Source organism: Aythya ferina (assembly GCF_964211825.1).
Source record: "Aythya ferina genome assembly, chromosome: 5".
Classification (NCBI taxonomy): Eukaryota; Metazoa; Chordata; class Aves; order Anseriformes; family Anatidae; genus Aythya; species Aythya ferina.
The window spans coordinates 8,082,958-8,109,810 of NC_140301.1; the positions used below are offsets into that span (position 1 = coordinate 8,082,958).

General features: G+C 38.0%; 1 protein-coding gene across 1 annotated transcript in view; it reads left to right on the forward strand.

Moving 5' to 3' along the window:
* The window catches only part of DCDC1 (doublecortin domain containing 1), a 247,801-nt gene that overhangs the window by 203,409 nt on the left and 17,539 nt on the right, over window positions 1–26,853 (forward strand). The window contains exons 24-28 of the mRNA XM_084521002.1: window positions 4,335–4,442; window positions 4,700–4,731; window positions 7,531–7,591; window positions 11,949–12,099; window positions 18,523–18,627. The gene's annotated coding sequence lies outside the window, so the exon portion shown is untranslated. The remainder of the gene's footprint in view (window positions 1–4,334; window positions 4,443–4,699; window positions 4,732–7,530; window positions 7,592–11,948; window positions 12,100–18,522; window positions 18,628–26,853) is intronic.

Genomic DNA, 26,853 nt, shown 5'->3' on the forward strand with positions numbered 1-26,853 from the left:
ATACAAATATTAGTAGTAGCATTAGAGCACAATTAGTTTGAGCATCACATGTAATTAAAATTTGAAACACCCTCAATATACTTTTGTACAGGAAACACTAATTCCAAGGTACATTCTATTTTCAGAAAAAAAAAAAAAAAAAAAGTAAAGATTTTAAAGATACTAAATTAGGTGACTTGAAAGGATCTAAAATACATCAGTAGTTTCTTCTTCAAAGATGAGATTGAAAAAGCTACCATGATCACACCTACAAGAAAAAATGGTATAACACTAAAAAGTTACCAGTTAAAATTTTTACTTGTCTTTCTTCCTTTGATGTAAAGAAAATCTTTTGAGATGAATGTGGACTTAAAAAAAAACAGTGAAATTACTCAAGGAATACTGTAGAAAACTTAACCTTTTGACTTCTGCCAAGGGTCCCAAAATCTGCTAAAAATGTTCAAGGTGATTCAATGAAATGAGTTCAAAGCACTAACATCTCATCTGCAGCAAAGAGCTGAAATAGCCCTTTTGTTTGAGAAGTTTTCCCATTCCATTTCCAGATTCCTCCTCCTTTCCGTGACAGTCTATTCTTTGTCTTAAACTCTTTCTCTTCTTCTTTCTCTTTCTCTTATTCTTTCTCTTAAACTTTCCACTTTTCCTATTTTTCAGTGTTGAAATTCCTAGACTCCTGCCAGATCACATGTTTCCTTCTGAGCTGAGTCAGTGTCCTGGTTTCAGTTAGAACAGAGTTAATTCTCTTCCTAGTAGCTGGTAGAATGCTATATTTTGGCTTAGGATGGGAAGAGTGCTGATAACACCCCGATGTTTTAATTGTTGCAGAGTAGTGCTTATACTAAGCCAAGGACATCTCAGCTTCTTGCTCTGTCCTGTCAACGGGCAGGCTAGGGGTGCAGTAAGAGCTGGGAGGGGACAGACCCAGGACAGGTGACCCAAACTAGCCAAAGGGGTATTCCATACCATCTGGGGTCATGCTAAACAATACATAGGGGTGGCTAGCCAGGGGAGGGGGGGCCGGACTGCTCAGGGTTAGGCTGGGCATCCGTCAGCAGGTGGTGAGCAATTGCATTGTGCATCACTTGTTTGTACACATTATTACTATTAGTACTATTATCACCGTAGTATTATTATTGTTATTATTATTATTTTCCTGTCTTATTAAACTGTCTTTATCTCAACTCACGGGCTTCACTTTCCATTTCTCTCCCCCGTCCCAGAGAGGGAGGGGGGAGGGTGAGCGAACGGCTGTGGTGTTTAGCTGCCGGCCAGGTTAAACCACGACAGTCAGTCTTTCTCAGCTGAAATTCCCAACAAAAAATAAGGAAATCCTGCTTGCAAAAATGCTGTGTTGAGAATACTAGAATCTTAGATATACTACTGCAGTAGAACATGAACGAAAAACAGTATCAACACCAGCCATAAAAAATGCCATGATGTTTTCTATAATAGTTGTGGTTACTGGCATTAGTGTTTAGTATTGAAACTGGGCAAAAATGTAATCTTAAGAAATTATTGGAGATTTTTTGAAGTGTATTTTGATTAAGAGTTTGACATTTGAAAAAAAAAAGTTATCAGCTCTATTAAATATTAGACCTTTTTCAGTCATAAACATATTTAGGGAATCACAATTACAAGTAGGATAAAAATCTGCTCAATGCCCCAAATAATGGTATAAGGAAATAGAGTTGTATCTCCATTCAAATTACTGAAGTACCAGAGTCAATGAACTGAGAGCAGTGTCTTACGTTCATTTCTGAGGTAAAACTGGAACTGTCTGGTGTTTCTCTGTTATCTGCTGCCCTTGGCGGGGGCGAAGAAGGTCCTGCCTTGTGAAGTTTACAGTACAAGGGCATAAGTGCTTTTGAAGCTGAGTTCAGGGGCTGAAAGATGCAGAGGAAACAGCACATACAGAAGTAATAATGTACTCTTATCTTTGTTACTGCTGAATATATGAACGTGTCCCCAGGAAACCAAAGATTAACAAAAATGTTGTTTAATGATAATCGAATAGTTGATAATCTTTAAAATGTTGTTTAAAGATAATCAAATCAGTTGTGTTGATGAATTGCATCAACTCTGTCACCTACAACTGCAGTGAATCAGCTAATATAAGCTCTAAAATACACAAATAGACTTAAATGTAATTGACTGTGTTATCATTACTACGGCTTTCATGCTTTAAGCTAGTTCTTGTTTAAAAAAAAGTCCTCCTAGTAAAAAGGTCTCTACCATATAATCAGTCCTCTCTGGCCTTTTCTTGGACATACAGAATAGATCTTAACTTGTCAGCAAAATAATGAAGTAAGAACATCTGAAAAAAAAAAAAATGGAGGCTTTAGAAAAATGAAGATCATGACCCGACATAAAAGAACCAGCTCTGTAGTTCAGGTAGATCCAGGCTTATTCATTCTTCACCCCCTCGTCCATGGAGCACTTCACATAACCCCCTTCTGGATGTGCCATATAGGTAACATCTGCAAAGAATATGGGCATCACTCTAAAACCAGCTATGGTTCTTTGTTGTGTGCTAACTGCGAAGAGTTTCCAATTAGAATTACAGCTCATCAAGACTGTGCCAGCAGGCTTCTGGGTGGTTAAGCCTCCAATTTTAATTGAACTGCCTTTAGCTGGTGATAAAAGCTGTCTTTTTAAACAGGCAAACTGCATACTTTCTGTAGTTAGTTAAATTCAAGTTGGGTTTGCATTCAGGATAATTACATGGAGTGGAATCTAATTGATTTAGTTGAAATGTGTATTTTATTCACCACAGTGCTGGAAAATGCTATTCCTTTTTTTTTAGAGTATTCTGCTTTATTTCCCCCCATTTCTTATTTCTCTTTTCCTTTTTTTTTTTTTTTTAATTATGTTCTTCTTTGCAGAATAATTAACATGTAAGGAATAAGACATGAGAAGGGAAGAGTTCTCTGGTTGAAAGCCAAGGTGCTTCAGAGTTGCCATACAAATGGAAAAGCAGTTTAAAAAATAAACTTAATTCATAATATACACCTTGTACTGCCAGAAACATTTAGCACTGTGTGAAATTTAGAGAAATATAGTGCACTAATTTATCAGACGGTAATACCAGAGGTTACCAGTGTTTCTCCAGCTTCCTGTGCCGTAGAAGAGCAAACAAGGAAAGAGTGTATTTCTCAAAATATTAACCAGGGAAAGCATACTTTTAGGACAAGTCCTCTCCAAGAGTAGCATGACAGTCTTTAAAGATATTGTTCATCCACTGTGTTTAAATAGAAGTATAAAATAATCTGGGGAGGGCGGAAAGCGGACAGACACAATATATTCTTTAAATCTCATATGTGTTAAGCTGTAAGTATTAATAAAACAAAATTTTGAATTAAAGAGGTAGTGTAAGTATAGCTTTTAACTATTTCAGGATATTTTTAAAATTCACCAAGTATTGTAGGGACAATCTGAAACTAGTCATAATTGTATGTGGTGTAGTTAAGCTATTAGTGTTAAGAATTCAGTCTATGGCTATCCAGCAAAACAGGTAAGCACACCTATTACTTTAAATGCTCCAATTATCTCCTCAGTCATGTTTATTATATTCATTATATAAAGTGGTGATGAGCAACAAAGTATAGTTTGCCTTCTGTCTGCTTCACTGCACAGGCATGTCTGACAGCAAAATGATCTGCCTGTTATATCCAGGCTCACTCGTCCAAGGGGTGCAATTTAGCTAGAGGCCTCATTTGCCACTGATCAAATATGTGGACATGTCATTATTTTTCAATGATGGGGAGAAAGTAATTATTGATCTTCAGTTGCAAAAGCAATACTCAGAGTGAAAAAAGGAATTTTAAGACGTTCAGCAACAAAAGCTATCAAATGCAGCAAAAATAATTCTCTAAATTATGCATGTACAAAAACTTCTTTAAAAATGGATTTTTTTTATCCAGAATAATCAGCGGTTGAAAGTATGACAAATGATTCACCTTCCAGCAAACCTGCTGTAATCTTTTCAGGACGGAAATGTTTGGGGGAAGTACACTGAAGCCACTCTGAATGCACACGGCTAGAATACTGCTCGAGAATATATTTTTCAGAATCATAGTATCATTTCAAAGTATGTCTCTCAAATGATGGACTATCTGCCACTCAGGATTATCTCAGCATAAGTACGGGCAAACTGCTTTGACAATCCCTTTTGCAGAGCTGGAGGAAGCCCAGACTTCAGTTGACCGTTGTAATAAATGAGAAACAAAACACATTGCAAAGTTGTAATGCAATATCATTAGTGATTACTAAAGTTTCTTGACTGTTTCTATCTCTTTTTGCTTAATGTTTGCTTTTTTTTTTTTTTTTTTTTTTCCTAGCAGTTAAGTTTGATGTTAATGGAAAACCCATTTAAAACAATGATTACCCTCTGAAGAAAAAGTGAGTGCACTCAAGTGGAAACGGAAGATTTATCGATCAGTTTTCAGGTAAGGCTTACTTGCTTGACACTTCACAACAAAGAAATGCATTTTTATTACTTGGCCAGATAGTTCAGATTGCTTTCATTCTTAATAAAGACCTTCTTTATAACATTTATAAAACTTTATTACAGTTATAATAATAAAATTGGATTTCAGAATTCACACGAGATCTCGAGGGGCATGAATCTATAAACTTTAAAATCATTATTAATCTCAATGCATCTATTCTGATAAAATGTGTGTTTCTTCTAATTTCTCTGTAGATTGTAGCAGTATTTGTTGTTTCTTTGGACAGGTGAGAACTTCTTTGGTAATCATTTTTAAATTTATTTGATTAAAAAAAAAAGTTGATATTATAAGTTGGAATTTGCAGGCACATTCTTCTGAGGAACTTAATTAAGGTAGATCACTGTATAGCTGATGTTACCTGGGCTCTCCTGTGCACTAAACATGTTTTAGGAAGCTCGTTGCTGTTCTTGTAACTAGAAATAAATGTGCAATCTGTCTCAAAAACAAACAAACAAACAAAAACACACGTGGTGAATCGTGCATGTTCTAAATTGTGTACTAACTTGATTCTAGAGATGTCAAAATTAAGTAGTAGCAAGAGACTGGAACACTAGGAAGCAGGTGGCCACGGTACTTTTAAGGATATACCTCTGCCTGCAACAGTTAGCGGTGATTCCTCCAGAGGAATACTCAGTGTGTGAACTGAGCCCTGTCCAGGCTTTCTGAACTAGCCCCCGAGGGGTCTTGTCCCTGTTTATTGGGATACAGCTGGAAGAGATCAACTTCACAAATTAGGTTTTTCAAGTAGATACCCAGGTGGTATGAGTATCTGCTTAAAATGAAGTTTTGAAGTCTCTCTCCTGTCTGGAGTTCTGAAGTTTAGTGTAAGCATTTAAGTATTCAAAAATACACGCCTTCGGAAAAATAGAAGACATATTCTAGTTCTAAATTTGAAAAATGCAAGTGAATTGGAATGAAGGGTGTAATTTAACTAGTATTAAGAAACCTTACGCATTTTAATTTGGTTTAAAATCTTTGGAACTTCTTTAGAACTACCCATTGGACTAAGATTCACAGAGATAGCCTTAGGAGGAGAGGTGCCATTTCTACTACTGCTTGAACACATCAATATCTTTCTCAAGCTAGCTAGAGAAACCTAAAAGCTGAAGATTCAGCGACAAAAGAATGTGATCATAGACATCCTTAGAAAGTTGAGAAGTGCTATAAAATCATCAGTATCATCCAAGAGTATTTTTAACTTTGAGATGCTAGGCAAGATCCTCACCAGAGATAATTTAGAAATACTCCAATTAACTCAACTATACTATGACCTTGTAATTAAAAACAAATCTGTTTCTTTTCCTAGATGTTTTTCTGGAATGAGGTCTCTGTAGTATACAGATTCCAGGATCCATTTACCACATTATTCAGAAAATTCCCTTATTTTTAGATCATCTCTGAGTTTAAAGACTCAGATTCTACTTTGAGTATGACTCATCAAATGATCTATTCTTCTTTCAGCTTTTCACTGCTCACTCTTTAGGTTTGGTGGTGGCATTTGTTTTTTGGTTGGGGATATACATGTGTGTGTATATATATATATATATATTTTTTTTTTTCTTCCTAGAATTCCTGCTTCTCATATTTCTTTCCTCAAATAAGGATAAAGCCTTATTTCTAAAATCAGTAAAGGTCTAAGGTTACACTAAATGGATGAAAGTGGTTTTTTTTTGTTGTTGTTGTTGTTTTGTTTGTTTGTTTGTTTTTGGTTTTTGTTTTTTGTTTTTTTCTTTCCTCTGTTGAAAATATGGGAAATCCTTTGGTGTTTTTGAGAACAGATTATAGCCAAAGTCATGTTGTCCTGAATGCTTATGGCTTGTTGTGTTGTTGTTTGTTTTGTGGTTTTATGTTTTAATTATTCCAGATAATTCTTTAATTATTGTCATAGCATAATTTCTGCACTAATGCTACCTATGTAGTTATGTTATCATTGAGTCCCAGCAACAGATTCGATCTTGGAAACTACTGACAACTTACAAATTTAATGTTCTTGTTTTCTCTTAAGTAATGAAAATTTTTCTGCAATCCTTAGAATTCTGTTAGGTGAAGGCTGCACAAAGCCAGTTACATAGACAGGAGTATACAGAGACTGATTTCTAGAATCCGTAACTGAAATTTTATATTCCTTAAATAGGATTCCCTATTTTAACTAGAAAGTTAAAATTCAGATTCATGGCTCCTTTATTACAAGTTTCTTGAAGCAATTCAGAGAAACAGCACAAGATTCTGGATAGAGAATATTCAGTAAAAAAACAAACAAACAAACAAAAGACTAAGAAGATATCTTGGAGAAACTTCTCTGGCCCTTTTCTGTACTGTGTGAAAATATATACTGAGGAAGAGCATGTCCAAAAGTATGACTTAACATTAGAATTTGAAAAATAATAATAATTAAAAAAGATATACAACCACTACAGTTGTATACACCTGCCTATAATTGGTTTCAGATCACAAATTTTCCAGTTGTAGTTCAATAATCTTAATCTAAATTATTTATTTTTTTAGCAGAATTGGCTACTGTAGTGTTTCCTTCTTTGATTATGAATTTTCTCAAAATCGTCTATTATCATGAGAAAACAGTTTTCAAAATGTAACAATATAAAACCTGAATAACTAGTATAGAACTGAAATGTGGTAAGGGATTAAGATAACTTCTAAGATAACATAAAACTGTATAAACTAATAAGATAATTTTATGCATTAAGAAAAAAATCATGTATAATGCAATTTTTAACAGAGGCTTGATAAAGCTTTTATGAATATACAAAAGACTTGGCTCAAAGCTGTGGCTCTTCAGCTTGTATTATTTAGTATGATTTCAGCAGGCATAAATCAATAGTCTAGACAAGATGGGTTTGAATTTAAGTAGTTTTGATCTCATTATTTAAAATTTTGGTTTAAGTTTTGAGGGTATATTAGAAAAAATAATCAAAGGAGAACAAATAAGAAATCCTTAAAAGACCCTTTGATTCTTGCTATGTTAGATCTCATTATTAAAGTATTAAAGAGACATAATTTTCTACAGAAGAAAGCCAAACTTGATGCCCACAGTGTTCTATTGCATCTATAGCAGCAAGTGGACAGTGGTAAGTGCCTGATCTTCACACTATTATAAAATAATTGAAGTTGATGTGGTTATTCTACTGTAACTGGGAGGAGAGTGAGGCCCAGTCTTTTGAATTGTCAGTTTTAAAATCACGAATGAGAGTAGTTTTACTAAGAAGATTCTCTGTAATGAAACATAATTTGGATTATTCCAGAAGGCTGGGCCCTCTGACAGACAAAATATTTCCTGAAATTTCCTAGGCATAGAACTGGAAGCATTATATAGAGGTGATAGGAGGAAATGTGTCTTCTACTTTTGGAAAACCTGTTATCTTGCATTCTTTTTAAAACAATTTAAAGACAATGATGATGTAGAGATTTGTACTTATTATAGCATTTTTATTTTTTTTTTTAATTGGACATTACCATTTCTACCAGGCTGTTTTAATGGCATGCTGCAGAATCCTCTGCAGAAAACAGGTGCTGCTAATACATATCAAACAACCTCCAAGTAAAAGTATAGGTAATTTTTTAGTTAGTTACCGCACTGAGGTGCGAGCAGTGAAGACCTTGACAGACTCATCTACACATTCAAGGGTATTCTCCATGTATTGGACTTCCACCAGTTCACTAAAACTAGATAAGAGAATCACTCCCACAAGAAAGTGAATGCAAGTAGGTGATTTGCTGTCAGTAGAAGTACATTTGGAAGCAGATTAAAAGTTTAACTGAATCATAATCTTACAACCTTATTATTCATGTGGTGCATTAATTGAACAATTTTGTTAGTGACTTTTAAAATAGCTGTACATAATATGTGCTTCTTAATGAATGAATGAAAATGAAATCTACCCTTTGCATTTTTCACATAATTGGCTTTTACTTATAGAAGCGATTGTATTTAAATCAAAAGAAACAGTAATGCACTTACGAGTAAAGCTTTTAAGGATAACTCAAAATTATCACTAAATGAATGCTTTTTATATTTAGGAATAATTGTAATACGTCAATATGTGTAATTCATGTATTTTTGCCATGTACTGAATTATTTCAGAATCTATAGAGTCATTTGTAGCTTTAAAAAATATTATACAAGATAGACTACTAAATGCATTTTTTTCTGCAAAATTGAATTCTGTTTATCTGGCATTTGGCATGGATGTAGTGTATTTTTTATGTTATTGCTGTTACATATTCTTTACTATTTAATTTTATTTAGTTATGTATTCATTTATTTAAGATGAATCTTTGTAAAGCGTAGCTTGAAAAGCATTAGAAATTAGAAAGGCAGACTATAGAAGAAGCCTATCCACTTCACATTAAAATAACTTGATTGAAATCCCCCACTGATTTTAGTGCCTGAGTCATGTCCAAGCAATCTTTTTTTTTTTTTAACAGGTGTTATCTTAATTCCCTTGATAAAGGAAAGTATTTTTAAATGAGAAAACATTGGACTTGTTTATACCTAATGAACCACTGAGAACAGTAAGATCACGCTTTTGCTGTTAAGCATATACCTATCCAAACCTCAATTTTTAAGGTGTCTTGCAATCACATGCAGGTTCTAGCACCAGGCTTCTGTCAGAAAAGACTTACAGATCTAATAAATTGTATAAAAAACATAAGTAATTCAAAGTTCAGTTAAATAAATGGGTGTTTTTTAATGTTTCATTGAATTTAGACCCATGTCTAAAAATATAGTGAAATATATCCACTAAAATCAGCTCATACTGTGTGAAGCATGTTCACATGTCCTTCTGTAGTCAGTGACTGAGCTTGAAGACCAAATAATGTGTAATACAAATTTAGCATTGGTATTGAACTTCCCAAAAAACATCAGTGTACATCTCAAAATCCCATCAGTCATTGATGAAGGAATGATGTTAAAACAGAGGAGCAAGTGTAGCCAGGAAGCAAGGTATTTGGCAGAATCTCTGGTGGGCTTTAATAAAATGTGACTTGACTTCTTTGGAAATAGTGTTTCCAAAATTCATGCAAAATCTTAAATGCAAAGAAAAGACCTATGCCCGCAGGGGTCATGGCTTCTTGTGCTTTTTTTTTTTTTTTTTTTTTTTTTTTTTTTTTTTTTTTCCCTCATACTTAAATCATAAAAAGTATTCATGTATCAGATTCAAGCAGAAATTGAACCTTTCTTCAGAGTTCCAGCTGCTCTGATTTAGTGTCTGATTTTGTAGTTCATTAAATAAATACAAAATCTTAACATATTGGCATGTTTAATATATATGTGACAGAATATACGTAAGAGAAATTCTTAGTTTTATTTAGTCTGTACAATATATTTATTGCTTTAAAGGTGCAATTAAAAGTTGTTTTTGATAAAAACTATCTTATAATGGACAAAGAAGAGCATGCTCTTGGTCCTAGTTACCTATCAGAAGTTGATAAATTGTACCAATTCCTTCCTATATTTGTCTTACTTCAGTTACTGTAATGATGCCTGAATAGGCAGAGATTAGTTCCTTTAACTCCCATTTCAATCTTCGGAGGTTCTGCCATTCAGCAACTTGCAGAACTGGGCTCAGGAGGAAGACTGCTAGATAGGAAAGGTTAAAAACTTTTTATTTTTTTTTCTTTAAAAAGAGGACTGCTGGGATTCAAACTGCTTTTACATTGATCATAATGTTTGTAAGATTCCCTATAGTGTATCAAATATTACAACAACAGTTATTAAGAACACAAGAAACTAGTGCATTTACTAGTGCATTTCTGCAACATCTGTCATATCAAGGGAGAATACAATAGAACACAAGCATGTAACATGTAAATAATAAAAAAAATGTGTCAGGAAACAGTATTCTCCACTCTAATATTTCATTTCTCTAACAGCACACACAAAATGCCAAGAATGCTTAGAGCCCCTGAGCTCAGTAATGTGACACCAGTCTCTTCTTTCACAGTCCTTAAGATACAGAATAATAATTATAGATTTTTGCCCTACGCTAACATCTGAAACTCACATGGAAAATACAGTAGAAAGGCCTATGATAACAGCACAGAGAAGGAGACATTAAAAGAAAACTTCTAAAACCAAAAAAAGGGGACTTTTTTTTTTTTTTTAATTGCCATACAGTGAATAGGGAGGCTGTATAATGCTATGCCATCTAGCACAAGACTGATGCAGTATTTAAATAACCCTTCACACTTAATTAGTCATTTTTTATTATTGCAGTAGGAATATGTCCCAGCTGATATCAAGGCCCAAGTATTCTGAGTGCTAGAATACATAAAAAAATAGAGCTCTGGAGAGCATCTCTTTGGAGTCCAGAAAATAGGTACATGCTAAGCCTACTTAAGTAGTTTATCAAATTATTATGGTTCTCCAGCATGTTGTTAACCCATCTACTTCTTGTGTCTCAGGCCTTTCCTTGCTTCACAGCCTGATCCTGTCCACACTCCACTCACACACCTCACTGGGCAGCACATGCAGGGAGCATTCAGGATCTCAGGAGTTTCTTCTCTTTACGTAAGGTTTTTATTGTCATACCCCGTGCTTTTATTCATAATCTACAAAAAGCCAGAGCAGTTGGGTAGCTGCGGTCCAGGGAGCAGGATAACTGTCCCCAAAGCACAGTATACTATCCTGCTGGTTCCCTTAGCCTGTCACTGTTGCTGTGGTCATCTCCAGCATCCGTGAACACCCTTGGGCTGTTTCCCAGCACCACCACCAGCTCACAACCCAAAATCTCTGCACTATGGACTTCATTTAGATGTGTCCTCCCTTGACTCCCCTCAGCGCAGAAGGTCTCTAACCATGCACCCTGCCGCTTCCTCCCTTGCTCTTCTCCCTTCTTCTTGTTAATTTAATTTGAAAGCCAAAAAGGTATAGGTGTTAAGGCAAGCAAACACCTGTCTACTTATCACTGCTGCCTTGCCCTGCCTGTGTGGACAAGCACAAATTTTAAACTAATTCCCTGCTGGTTTCATGGGGTGTCCCAAGTCCTCCTGTTGCAGTGTGGTGTGTAAGAGTTCTGCATCTGTGAACAGGTAAAGCTTGCTCACATCTCTGTCTTCTCACCTCCACACCAGTTCCAGATTTTTAGACTTTCATCTTCACATAATGGTTACTCTCTTTGAACGTTTTTGTTGCCTTTCTTGGCATCTTCTCTAAATTTACTGTTTTACCATAGCTGTGGAGACCAGAAATGTGCAGTAGTCAACATGACAAAAAGACAGCGCCTTGTGCCCCCCCCAACAGCTTTGGTTCTTGTCCAGTGTTTTGTTGGACACTTTAACTGATGCAATGACCGAATACTTTCAGAGAACTAGCAAAAAAAACCTGCTTTTTGGGGCTATAGAGGCAGTATCAGCTCGGAGTAGAGATCTTTGTCCTTGGACATAGAGACACGTTTATTTGTGTATTTGTTTTCTTTTCCACAGGCACACCAAAAGCTTTCTGAACAACCCTTTTCTCTCTCGGTGTTTCCCCCTGGATGTGCCGCTTGGCGAGGAAGGAGAGGAGGCGGCAGGGCCGGGCGGCGGGCTGCAGGCCGCCGCCATGAGCACGGCCTTCCCCTGCCCCTTCACAACGGTGAGGAAGGAGGTTTCATTTTCCCGGACATTAATCTCCACTGAAGGCTTAATTATTTATTTACGTATTGGGGACGAGGTTTTATTGCGTTATTTATTTGGGAACGCTTCGGCCCAGCGCCCCCGAGGCTTCCTTTGGGCACACGGAGGCCGCCGGGGGACCCCGTGGCCGCCGCAAGGTGGCGCCTGAGCGCCGGGAACCGCCGGCCCCAGGCCTCCCCCGGCAGCGCTGAGGCGCCCAGGTGAGCCCGGCTTGCTAATTACGCTTTGAAGCCTCCAAAAGATTTACCGCAATTGTTCCCAAATGCATAAACACAACAAATTAGGTTTATTTCTCAGGTATTACTTTTGGTGAAGTAGGGCTGGGGCACACAGATGGACCGGGGCGTGGTTTGTGTAGTGGTCATATTCATCCATCAAGTATTACTAAAATATTTTTCAGAAGAAGCGGTCTACTTCCAAGTGGCTTTTGTTGTGACAGTTTTTTGTTCTTGGATTTTAAACAGTACAGCTGTGATGTAAGCCTTTCCTTAAAATGACACATTTGGGGGTAGGGTATGGCTCTACCACAGTCAACAAATTCAGATGAAGTCTCAGTATTTTGGGGCTGAAGTGCTGATTAGGAGGCAAGGAGCTCAGATGGACATTCTCCATTTGTATGGTACTCAGCCACTAAACTTTCTTGATGTATTTTCTCATTTCTCTCTCTGCCTGTTACAGGAAATAGGACACAAATTACAGGCTATGAATGTTCTCCATTGAGTGAAGCATGATCTGGTCTTCTCTTTGTAAAGTGAACATATTTGAATAAATAAATATGTTTATATATTCATTTCTTTTTTTTGCATTGTTAAAGTTGACAGTAGGTATCATTCTTAGATCTTGCTTTAATCAGTATGAGACTTTTCTTCTCTCTGCCTCTGAGGCACAACAGAGTTATTAACCATGGGTAAACGATAGCACCACCATGTGATTTCTTTAGAAATCATCCAGCCAGGGAGGTCACTCTTCTTAGGGTAATAAGAGACCAATACATCCCCAGATGTTCTCATAAGCCTAATTTAACTGTCTGAGGGGAGGCAGGGTAGATTTAAAATCAACTATTTAAAATAGACATTGGCACTAAACTATTCACATTTAAACTTTTTGGTGGGGAGCTTCATTGGTAATGAGTAAAATTTTAGATTGTTTGTTGACCATATAACTTGAATTTGCTTAAACTTTCTATTTGTCATGCATTTAGTTGTCTTTCATGTAAATAAAACTCTGGCTCAGAGAGACAAATGAGGTGGAGCATAACTGTGCTGGTATCGGAATCGCTGTGCTCACTTGGACCAGCTCAAGATGTGTCCCTGTATGGTCAAAATCAACGTCTGATTTATTTTTAAGTAGAGGATGGGGGCTTGTTGGTCAGATGCTGCATTCATTGTCAGGAAATGCAAGCTTTATTTCTGCTCTGGTCCTGAGTTCATGTGTAAGCTGGAGCAAGCACATAATTCCCTTACACTTTGTCTATAAATTGAGAACAATTCTTTTTCCTCTCACATGGGTACTATTAAGTTTAATTCAGTGATGCATAAAATGGGATAAATACCTAGATTAAAGTTGGTATGCAGGGTGTCAGTCACAGTATGGAAATAAATACATTTTAAAGCTGTGGGACATTTCTTCAATGAGGTTAAGTTGAAACAGTTTCCTTAAACCCCCAGAGTGGTGTGGGCTCGTGCAAACTGAAGGTCTGATCCATGTGTATTTCTTGTGTATTTCATGTGTATTTCTTGAGAGGCTTTCTGTAGTACAGCCTATGTAAGAATATTGAGTTTTGCATATTGAAGATGCTGTGAAGGCTGGAAGCAGTCTGTAAGTGTTACTTATTAATGGTCTGTATTAATAGAAGGAAGAAAGTCCATGTTAAATTTTTCAAATCAGCAATGCATTTAAAGCTGAAGTAAATTTGATTCTGCCAGCTGCACATAAGTGAAATAGGTCACCATCACTACTACTCTGGTGGGCTTTTTTTCTTCCTTTGCTTTGATGATGCTTTGCAAAGCTTGAGGAGAAATTTTATACACATCTCCCATATACTTTATTAAAAAAGAAGGCTATGTATGTATACTCTAAAGGAATAGAATAATAAAACCGAGGAAACACCAAAGTGTCTTCAGGCTACTTATCTGTGGTAAAAATGAGTTGAATTCATATATACTGTACTTGCACAAGATAATGTAAAATAGTAATATATTTACTCTGTGATGCAGGGTGGCCCACTTATTTCTGCCCCATATTAAATGGAGAGGGGGATGAACACAACCTCCAGGTGAATTTTTCAGTGTTCTCCGAGGAGTTTTGTCCTTGTCAAATATTCTGCAGCTCCTCTATGTGGCTGAGCTGTTCTTGCTAGAAGTGGTTGGATGAGAAAATTAGTTTTGGCCCATGCCATGTAGACCTTTAAAAGAAAAAGGCCCGAGGGGGAGATCTTATTTAATAACTCTCCACACCCCTGCATAGCAATCAGGTTCTTCAGTACAGCCAGAAATGGATTTGTGCAGCTGTGAAAGGTATTGGTTGATTTGCCAAGGACAGGTCAGCTCAGAGGTAGGTCAATGGTGGCACGTCCCTCTAGTCCCTCACTTCTGATCAGGGACCGTGCTCTGTCTGCACGCTGCAGGTGTCTGTGCCATCCTTTGTTGGTTTTGCCTGTCACACTTCTACCCATCTCAGCGCACCTAGCTGCCTTTGTGCAGTCCGTATAAGAACAGCTGGGTGTTGAGAAAGGATGCCATTTAGCAGAGCTTAGTGTTCAACTTAATGCTACAGACTTATGCAGGATATCTGTCTTGTAGTTGTTTGTTTATGTCCTCTGCTATTTCCTTATACTCGATCGGTGCATTTGTCTTCAGTCACTGTGACCAACAAAGGGTATCTGGATGACAGTAATGGAGATCATTTGCTTCACAGAAATGCGTTGCCTGTTACCAGTGTGGGCTACTGATATCACAAATATCAGGATATTAAGAGCGAATGGTAAACACACTCACTTTTCTTATAAACTGGTGGATTGCGGTGGCATTAGGCACTCAGCAGTCTTTAGCTTTAGAATAGCGGTGTTAGAGTGCAGGTATCAAGAAGATCCTGTCTCCAGACATCTTGTCTGTAGGAAGGTATCTGCATCAAATGAGGAAAGAATATGAAAGGGAATCGAGCGGAAGCTGCAAGTTTGTCCCAGGCAATGGTATAAAAGCATGTAAGCTATGCTAATTGGTGCTCTGAGGGGATTGATTTCCCCCTATCCCCTGTATACAGTAGCTGATGACAATGAGGGAATGGAACCAGGCTCACCCCAAGGGTTTATGTAAATACATCTGCACAGCTTGACTCTGAAGTTCACTTCTCTCCCTCTGTTCTTTGTTTTTAGTCTATTTGCGACTGACATTTCACTAGGACTTCTTACTGCTTCTCTTCTATCAATGTGTGTTTTCATTTACAATATTAATCTCCTCCCCTACGTTCACTAGAAAGATTTAAATTAGCATTTTGCTAAAGCTTTTGCTGTGCGTTGGTTTCCTCCTCTTGTAGGAGGAGAAGTTGGATGAAGAGAAAGCTACTATTCTGTCTTTGTACTTGCTCCTATTTTGTGTCATTTTGTTCTGCTAGACAAACTATCTTTGATTTAGTAGGGTTGGAGTATGAGTGCATAATAGATTATCTATCACTGGACCAAATCAATCATGGTTAACAGTGTATTGACAGAGCATATAGCAAGTATCCTTGACCTGAGGTTGACAATACCTGTTATCACCATCTTGTGGTTCTTGCTACTGCTTGGCATGAACTTTGAGACAGAATAATTCTTTATCAGCTGTTTTTATTCTTCTGTACATATGAGTTTTCTTTATTTGAGGCTTTTTGAGCTAACAGAAGCTGTCTCCTTCAGTTCTGAAGCACCATAGAACCTGGCTAGTCATGCCTGAGTGCTCTTGAAAGTAAGAGACAAACTCCTGTGCTTTATATAGAAGTCAGCATTTAAATGTTAAGGTTACAATGAGATTTTCACTGTAGTTAGGGTGCCATTTAATTGCCCAGGTCAGGTGGTTTTGGCTTTGTTTATTTTGCAAATACAGTATCATATACCACAAATGAGTGTTGTGGGAGGGAGAGCATTGAATTGATCACGTCTGTTATGGTGGTTCCTTTGCTTCTTTGTTCATTTTAAGCATTTATGCTTCAGCATTTCATTCAGACAGCTATAGACGCTCCTAATAGCATTTCTTTGAATGTTATAGCAAAATGTTCCTGCTGTTTGTTGTGTAGTCTCAGTGCTGTATTATTTTCTACGAGAAGGGAAGTGACTTCTCCCTCCTTAATGGGGATGTTTGGGGATTTACCTTGTGATTCCTCACAAATGAGGATGTTTAGCTACTTGCAAAAGCAGTCAGGAGATGACAGGGGCATTGGTCTCAGTTGCAATGAACAGGTGAGACGTGCTCGATGTTGCCTTGCTTGCAGTGTTACTGTTGCTTATGTCTGATTTCAGAAATTGGAATGATGATTATATTTGAGCAAATACACGAACAACTCAGCTGAATTTTCTGGTGCTGAAGTTCAACATGTGCTCAAATGCTGTGCTGAAGTAGGAGCTTGCTTTGGGTCTGCGTGCATCTTTACAAAGATGAAGTGGTGATGCAGAGTAAGTAAAGTAATCACTAGCAAGTGAGAAATAAAAGACTTGGAGAAATATTATTGATGTACTTTGCTACTTCAAGAAATATGTATTTGGTAAGCTTCCAGGCAAGCAATGCCTGTGCTCAAGTTTGGCTTGCAATTTATGGACAAATGAAAATATATTTTGCCTACGGACAACATAACCAGATCTTCTTTATCTTGCTTATGAAAACATACATATATTCATGCAAGAATGACAGAAATTCTACCAGAATGCGTTTTTCTTCACTGTTACTTTTTTTTTTTTTTTTTTTTAAATGAAAATGTTTTCTCATATTGTAGTCCTGGCATATAAACACCGTCTGGTAGCATAATCAGTGGTGTGGTACTATCTTGTCTGCTTTTTATATCCCAAATAAGGATTGTATGTTTTTGAAGGGGAAGGTGAAATGTTTTCCTCTGTGGACCAGATTGTAAATATATGTTGTTGCAGAGGACAAGGTAGCGGTTTGCTTTCTGTTTGAGTCAGGATTGAGGAGATACGTGATGATCCTTACTCTTTGCTTTTCTGTTTGTGTCAATTTCTGGTGTGAGCCATGCAACAAAGAGAAGCTTGTGACACAAAGTTAGTAACATGGCACTGTTGGCCCAAGTACGGTTTCTCGTTTCTCTAATAACATTTGTTGTCACACCACCTCTTTCAGGAATCACTGTTTCTCCTTTCAGGACTTGAGAACACTCTGCCTACTTCGTTCCTCAGGATTTGAGTCTGAGCACATGCTCCTTTCCCAATAGCTTTCCTATAGGACATACAGCCACTTTCTGTTACAAATATTTGATAATACATCTACCGTTTCTGAAAGAAAATGTCTAGTGAGATCAAATTTGGTCTAACCTTGGCTCAACTGAAATGCTACTGAGCAGCAGCTTGCTCACTCCAGTCTGGAACCAGCAAAACCATTGTTAGAAAAAACAGAATCGGATAATGGGAAAGGCAAAACAGAAGTGGGATACCTGTCATCCACCCTAAACCACAACATCTAAGAAAAAAGAATGATATGGTACCCAGGACAGAAAGGTTTGTCTGTTAACCAGTTTCTCAACGCGCTCACGTGAGGCTAATGAAGAGTTTTCATCCGGGTCCGATGTAGTTAAATTGAAGATCTTCTAGGTCAAAAAGAGGAAAATAAAAACTCATTGCATTAACTTGTAGACCACAAAGCACTCACAACGACAACGTTCGAAAGCAGCAATGTTCGATTGCCAAAGATGTGCACAAATGCTAATCCTTCTCAAACTTAACCCAGAGGGTGCTAATGAAATGCTGCTCCTTTGCTCTCCTTACGGTTTGGGAGGGTTTTAGATGCCAGGGAGATTTTTTGCTTGGTTGTTTCACTGGGCCTTTGAAGGGGGAAGTGACACGCTACTGGAACTGAATGAATAACTGGTAACACATCCAGTTTTTCTTTCTGGCTTCTTACCTAGAGAGAGCTACTTTATTTTATAGCTGAATTAGCAACTATAAAGTTTAAAAACCAAACAAAACAAAGCTCTGGATATAGAGTGGCTACATATCTGTAGCTATATGTCTTTTCCTTCTTTTCTTGCCTTTAGATCTTTTTGTGTAAATGTTTGGTTGATACCGAGTATATTGTACTGCATAGGAGATGTAAACTCTATGCTAAAAGGGACTTCTGTTAAGTTTTTCTCTTAAATCAGATTTATAAACAACTTTAAACTAAAGGTCTTTCTGCCATTGCAGGGGAGAAGGAAAACCAAAACAAGTGTGGTGAGCAAAAAGAACCAAAGAACCACAAGTGAAGAGACAACAAGAGGAATAGAGCTGGGAGAAAATCACCGTACTTTCGTAAGTAGATGGCCACGTTGCCTGCTAAAGTATTTCCTCCAAGTCCAGAGACACTCAGGTGACGTTGCCATTGCCTCTTTTGCACACCCAGCTGCTAGCACGTCCTGTTGTTTTAAGCATCTGTGGTGGCCTTGGCATTTTTGGTTTGTGGTTTTGCTGTTACCTTCCTGCTATGGCTAATTATTGCTATTATTATTATCAGCTGAAGTCTTCCAGGCGTGGTGGTGGAAGCCGACTGATTATGGGCAAGCGATCTGGGCTGCTGCTGTTCCCAATGTAAGGTGTAGTGGTGAGGAGATGTGAGATGCTTTTGGATCTTTTCTTGTGGTGGTTAGACAGCAAGGCTTTCAACAGCTTCAGTTCCAGCTGGGTCACTGGGATTCTGAACTATGTACTTCAGCACAGCTCATGGATTTTAAACCTGTCACATTGTACTGTTATTATAGATATGGTCCTGCACTTGCAAGCTGTTTTCTTGATCTTTTGCCAGCAAGGCTTTTGTAGCAGTCCTTGGAAGATATACTGTAGCAGTTCCCTTTTATAATATCTATCATTAACACCTCGTTGGCATCTGTAAGAGTTTCTTCTTTGCTGGCGATTGGAGCAGTTGATTAAGCAGCCTTTTGCTGTCCACAGGCAATTTCTCAGATTTCCACCTTGTTTCAGATCCACCTTTTCTAGCAAAGGTCCTGGAGAAAGGTTGTGGCAGGGCAACTACAGCCCTTACCTTCATGGTAATAATAAACTGTTTGAAAAATTTCAAGCAGGCCAAAGCAGTAAGACAGCTTTAATGAGGATTTGTAGTGACCTTCTGTTTTATAGTAGGTGGATTCTGGCACATTGTCAATTTTAATTCTTAGTGATCTTTCAGTGGCTTTTGATACTAGAGATCATAGATTTCTCTTAAAATACCTGTAGAAGATCCTGAGCCCCGTGGGCCCTGCCCCGACGCTGCCTCATTAGTATTTGCCTCAGTGGTGCCAGTTTGTCACTGTAAACATCTCATCTTCTGATACTGCCCCTGTGAACCGCCAGGTTCCCCAGGGCTATGAATTGGGCGTGTCCCTGGGTTTCCTGTATGTATATGGGAACTGCAGCTTGCATTTCCAAACCTTACACACGCACAATGGCATGCAGAAAGTGCTTGGACACATTTGTTTCATACAAGTATTTCTGTGTATATGACAGCAATGCTTGCCTGTCAAAATTTAGTCTGTGTAAAATGTTGCAGAAGTAAATGCAAACACAGGGAGATTATGACTGCCTCTTGTCTCCTTTTGATTGAATTGTATTATTTTAGTCTTGATTGAGTATTTTAAATCACAGTGGTAGTCTGGGCACAGGAGGAATTTTAGGCTGTTTGTGGTTAGTCATTTGCTTGAAGAAGTATTTCTGGATGCCAAGAGGCACCATAAACTGACTGCTCTTACTGTTTGAAGTAGTAATGGCAGTACGACTTCCTGATGGAGAAAGTCTGCTAAATCATCAGCTCCTCCTGCCTGAGCAGAACTTCACCCATAGGACATCTGCTAGAAGCTTCTGCCTAATCCTTGTAAAAAAAATCCGAGATAGGGGAACCTTTATATACAAAAGAAATATTTTTTAGAGTTAATCTAACGTCCTTATTCTTTTTTCCTTTACTTCTAGTTATTCTTATAGTGACTTGAGGTAGAGTTAATCTTGTATTGAAGATGTCAGTAGTTAGATAAATAGCTACCTCTGGGCTAGATGTCTAGACTGTGGGCTTCTGTCTGTAGAAAGACAGAATAAATCTGTACTATGATTCATTTAATCCATAAGTGGGCTTGTATAGTGCAGACATTTAAATCTGGACAAATGAATCTTAAGACTTTTATATGTTTGTGAATTGCTGTGTTGTTTTGGTTGTTAAACGCTTGGCCTCAGCCAAGGAACTGAACCATTGCAGTTTGGAGGGTGGGTATAAATAGAAGATTATGGTCTGAACAGATGTAGGCTTGGGAAGCAAAAGCACAAAAAGGCAAGATGCCAAAGGATCCACAAGTAGCTTGTGCAATGTTTGCATGTCACAGACTTCTTAGCAGTACTGCTTTTGGTAATCTTGCCCACCCAGGGTGTGCTGCGAGGCTACAAGGGGATTCTTGTAGATTCTTGTAATTCTCAAGGGGAGAATTAATTCCCCGAAGGCCTGCTTTGTTGTAACGCAGAGTCCAGAATGAGTGTCCAAAACATGGAAGGTGTTTGTGTTGTTGCTGACTGCCTCAGTAGTGTGTCTCCCCTGCCACTCAGGCAGTGGTTTCATAACTCACTGTCTGAGCTTGTAGTTCGTTGTGGTATCCATTCAATTAAACTGTCTCTGTCCATTGTAGAAGAAGAGCTAGTTGATTTGGTGTAGAAGACCTTGTGATTTGGTGTATATATCCTCAAATTGTACCTGCCTATTTGAATCATGTTTCACTTTGAAATGATTTCTAAGGTCTCTTATTCACAACCTCTGTGGATTTCACTGTGGCAGCTAAATCTGACAGGAGTTATGAATTGGAGCCCTTCACCACCACAGTTCAGTCCAGGGTATTAAAGTGAACTGAAATCAATAGTGGTTTACATGATAATGGGCCTGGCTCGGAACTGGAAACTGAAGAACAGGCACATCACTTCTTTTGCCTCTCCTGCTAGAAGGCAGCAGCCTGCAGCAGGAGGTAGGACGGCCAGCACCAAGAAAGCTCTTTAACCTAGCTAACAGGGCTTGGAAGAGCTCATAAGGAAATGTTGTTCCTTGATAGTTAGCTTGCTTTCTGTGTTGTTCACTTGCTTCTTCCATCTGTACTTGGGATTATATTTGCCACATGTATTAACTTTGCATGTGTTTCTAATTTACCTCGTTTCTTCAAATTTGGTAATCTCATGCATTTTTGCTGTTTCTCCCAAATTGTTACCAGCTGTAAAGATCACAGTACATTTTTTTCACACCGTAGTCCTAATCACAAATGAAAATGCTAACTAAAACCAAAATAGCAACCCTCCTATTGCCACAGGAGACAATTTCTGTATTTGAATTAATACCGTGGTTCACATCAATTGCTGTACAGTGCTAGAGCCATGATCTGTGTATTTCACTGCTCTGTCTCTACCGCTGGTCGTGAGCAGCAAGGACAAGGGTAACAGCTTGTTTAAATATGGGATTTCTAGATGTGTAATGATTTCAAGGTAATTTCACTCTTTGTTTCTGGCTTTTAATTCCTTATTGTCTAATTAAATGTAAAACCAATGTTAGTATTGGAAATTTCACTTAAAAAAATCCTCAGGTGAATGTAACTTTATCAGAAGGAAAGAGTACATTACTGATATAATTAAATTTGAAATAGTTTCTGTGAATCAATGGTATTCAGTAGATGCTATCCTGCTTCTGTCCTAAGCTCTTTTCAAGCCTGAAAGCCGATAAAAGTTGTTCCTACATAATGACATTTTCGTAACAGAAATGTTCAGGAGTACGCCCGTCTTTCTAGTTCTGCAAAGCAATGCTGTGATGTTGGTGGTGGTTGTTTTGTGTGCTTTTTTTTTTTTTTTTTTTTTAAGGGTGAAGGGGGGCAGGCTGTCTCTCCTAGCTTGCTATGACTTCTCAAAAATTGCTGTCAGTGCTGCGATGAGTGTGGCAGCAAATTCCCTTTTGAGCCATAGGACGTGGGTTTCTCAACCAACCAGGTATGCTTAGGCTCTGTTTTCAAGCGTTACCTTAACTGCTTTTTTTCTATAGTTGCTGTTGATGACTCCAAGACACTGTGACCATCAGATAGCATTGTTGAGCAGTAACGTTAAAGTCCCGTTCATTTCCATGAAGCAGAAAGACAGCAGCAAACCTTGTTGCCCTAACTAAGCATTCACAGCACAGCCCCCTTCCCCCAAGGGCTGTACTAGCTTCGTGTTAAATCGTGTATTGATTACAAGATTACAGCATTTTGTATACAAAATGTGTGTGGTCATGGGCCTTTAGATTTCAATTGCCTATTTATCTCTGTGGAAAATGGTATAGATTCACGGGAGAGCTTCTTGGGGTGGTTTGGCACACCGTGGGGGGAAACCAGTTGGGAGTGAGAAGCAGATGCGTGCAGAGAGCCCTCTTCTGAGGCCTCTGCTCTTCGGTAGACCCTGGACTTCAGTGTGTGAACAGCAGCAGAGAAGGAGTCACGGTGTTGCCTCTCTTATCACTGATGCACAATGCGTTTTTCTCCTGTGAAACGCCTACCTCATTTTCTTTAAAGCATCCTGAGGTCTGTGGGGCTGCAGCAGTGTATCTACTTTAATTGAAAATAATAATTTAATTCCATATTATGTGAGTCCATTTAGTCTTTCAAGGCAAGTAATAACAATGAAATATCTCACTTTAATTCTCAGTTTTTAACTAGTTGCTTAATTTTCCCTCCTGTCCTCCAAATTGTCATAAAACTTTGAAAGGCTATCCTAATATTTAAGAAGTGGCAACTAGTATAAATGTGGGAAATACTGATGAGAAATGCGAACTTGTACAGCTGCGCGCAGAAGTGTGTTAGTGAGAAGTGAGGAATGGCAGATACTGAGAATTTCCTGGTGGTTGGATGCACTCAAAGTATTCTCTTGATACTTGTACACTATCCATGTAAAGACTACTTGGTCATACAAAGGTCGAGTACATTTAATACAGGGGCATGAGAAGTGCAGAGTAGTCCTGTATTTGCTAGAAAAAAATGTATTTTGGGACTGTTTTGTACCAGGAGGTGCTGATCTGTTATGATCCCAGTAGGAAAGGCACTCAGACTCTGTAAAGTGTCATCTGAAATGTTACTTATTGGAGCTAACACCAAAAAGAAAGGGAGAATAGTATAGATGATCTTACATCCCTTTCCATACAGGGAGCCCTGAGCTGTACGGTGTCCAATGGGACTGACCCCCATGCTGCACACCACACGGACCTGTCTGTAGGAAGGGTTACCCCGTTTTGGCCATTGAAGCTGTTGCAGGCTTGTCCAACAAGGAGACAACTCTGTTCATCATTCCTGTTGTCAAACAGAAAGGGTGTTCACGTGTGAAATTCTTGCTGCACTTTGAGATAAAGGCAAGGCCATGCAGGTGGTGCAATCACTGGTGCCAGTGGGAGCTGCTCCTCTGCTACCCTGAGCCAGCAAAGTTTATCCTGTGGCTCAGGGATATGCGGGGCACATCTCAGCCTGAAGGTCTGGCCGTACAGACAGCTCGGCACAGGCCGGGCACTGCTCAGGTGAGCTGCCACACAGACCACCACCTTCTCAACGTACAGTAGTCTGCTGCTCGGGAAAGCAGCACCAGGGAATATGACATATATATGAATATATGCACGTACATATTACTGGTCTTGGATGCAGCTTTAGAGTTTTATACATATTCTGGCAAGAGTACCTTTTAAGGAAAAGCAAGGATGTCACCAGCTATCAATATACTAGAAATGAAAACCTCGTTAAGGTTTCATAAAATGAAAACCTTATTAAGTATTCAAAGAATGTCCCGATATGGTCAGTTGTGGTGTTACTGGGCTGCCACAGCTTGAAACAGAGAATATAGAATTAATTGAATCTGAACTAACTCTTTGGACAAAGCCACAAAGAGAATTGTGCTCAGGTAAAATCCAGATGGTGACCTTACTCAGGAATTTCACCTGTTTGGTTTACACTGTCTCTTCACTCCATAGCCTGAACTCCTTCACTATGCAAAATTTCCCCTAATGCATATGAACGGAGTTATAAAACAACAGTGACAAATGTTTCTCCTAGATTTTGTATTTCAAATGTAACTACTTAAAGCATTTTGAAATATTTGAAATTTATAATGGTGTGACTTTCCAGGCATCGTATGTTGACTTGTAAGCCAGCTTCTGAGCAGTATTAGTAGTAAAGTATTTTACTAGTATCTTGATTGTATTTGATACACCTATTACCAAAAAAAAAAAAAAAAGTGTTTATAAAAAAAAAAAAATGAAGACATTATTATTTTGTTTGCTTGTTTGTTTTTGTTGTTTGTGGTTTTTCTTTTGCGTGCATAATCCTTGTCACCAGGTTACTTGTGTGAGGCAGAGGCAAAGGAGACACTAGAAAATCTGAACCTGGCAGCTATACAAAGTTTACCAAGAGTTGTATTTCTCCAGTAACTTGCACTGATGCTTATTATGAGCTGCTGCAGGGAAGTCTTTTGCTTTGTCACTTAAAATAATCTGTAGGCTAAACATTTGAAAATACAGTAACTGGGACCATTGCACTGAGTATCCTGTAGCCTTAAGTGTGCATGTATACGTTTTCCCTATGCAGCTGTTCAGTTTGCATTCTGAAATGTGTTTTGTAGCCACGCTTGTTCCTAGCTCTTACCTTGCCAGCACTGCTGTTCTTCGTGCTCTGATGCCCAGTGTAACATCAAACAGAGCGCGCTACCTAGCATGTGAATGCCAATGTGTAATTAGTGTTTTCAGGATCAAGGCTTTTGTGATAAGAACTACAGTACTCTAAGCTGTGTCAAGTCTCAGAGCGGCAGGTAAAACAAATAGGCTGAACCATAAGGCTTCCTTCTGATTATACTGAATAACCTGGATTTCAAAACAAAGATTTGTGGTTTTAATATGACATATTAAAACAAATGGAGTCCTTTTTCTCCTTTGAGATGGTTACGGATATTTACTTTGCAAGGACTCCACAAAGTAATGACTGAGTTCTACAGCTGTTCCAGAATTTAGGAAACTCCAAGAAAGAAACTAATAATTAAAATCCTACATGAGAGTGGGTTTAGGGTTTTGATTTTTTTCCCCACCTACTAGACAACTTGATTGTTTGAATGCCTGCTAATTAATGTAGGAATGGCATAGATCAGTGCTCTCCTCCCCTTTCCTGGTGTGTTTGGAGAGGTATGTTTCAAATTATTTACAATCTTGAATTGATGAGTATTCTCAAATGTTTCACTGCATTTTTTCCTACTGTTGCCTTAGACGCAATGTAATTCGTTGCATCCATTTCAGTAGGTCGCTCAGGCTGATGTGTATCCTGAATGAAATCTTCTAATCTTACATGTAACTATTACTTAGAACATACTTAGCCCAATAGGGTTAATTATTGATATTTAACTTACTTTTTTAAATTCCCATCTTCTGTATTTCAAAAATGTGGGGTTTCATTTGTAATGGAACTTTATTTATTTTATTTTTATCAAATATGCTGCTTTGTCTTATTATATGGTATCTTAATGTCCTCTTAAACTGATTTTTTTTTTTTTTACCATTTTGTTTTAAACTTACTTTAAATGTACACCCAAGCCATGCACGTTGCTGTTCAATCTGTTCTGTTTTCAAGGGAGGGATGAAGTTTGGGTTCCCATTTTGTTTGTTTTTAAAGATTCCCTCGTCCTCCCTCCATTATCTGTCTGGTCCCTTTCACTCCTCAGGGCAGAAATGGGAAATAATATTGTTATTAAAACTGCAGAATACAATTCCTTCCTTCTCTCTCCCATGTTCACAGCAGTCTCCCTCCAATTGCAAAATGTTTTGTCCTGGTGACTGCATTGCAGACCAGGTTATTAGGAAGTAGAATATTGATAATTTAGGATGAGTTTTTCAAAGCTAGCCTAGAGGGTTGGGGTGTCCAATTAGAAATTAATGACCTAGAGGCAGCTTTGAAAATCCCACCTGAAGAGTCGAAGCTTTTAAATGAGTTTGAACTTAAGAGTGCAGCCATAATGAGTGCACAAATTGTGTGATATTTTCCTGTGATTGGAAGGAGTGTTAAATAGCAGCTCTCTATTTTCATGTCAAATAAGTAAGAAAATTACCCGAAATAGACTTCAGATTGGTAAACCAATCCCCCTTTCTGTGCAACAGGCTAACAGGCAGCTACTTAAAAATACTAAGGCACAATACAGCCCCGCTGTAATGACGAGTTTTGTCTAGGAAGTCATGCTGTATGTGTTTTCTGGAGATAGCTAATCAGAAACTTTGAAATAAGCCTAGAGCAAGAGCAAAAGCAGGAAATGTAGCTTTTCTTTTCCAATGGAATAAGCAAAAAATATGTTCTTAGTTATTTTTAAGAATTTAAAGTAGTAGAACATCAACTAAGAGAATAAAATTAAAGCAAGGCTCTTGCGTGCCAAAGATTTTTTTTTTTTCTTTTTTTAATGATTCCAAGGGTATGGCAGGTGAATCCATTTAGCAAGTCTAATGACTGGAAAGCGGAATGTTTTTCAAATAGCATGGATGAAACGATC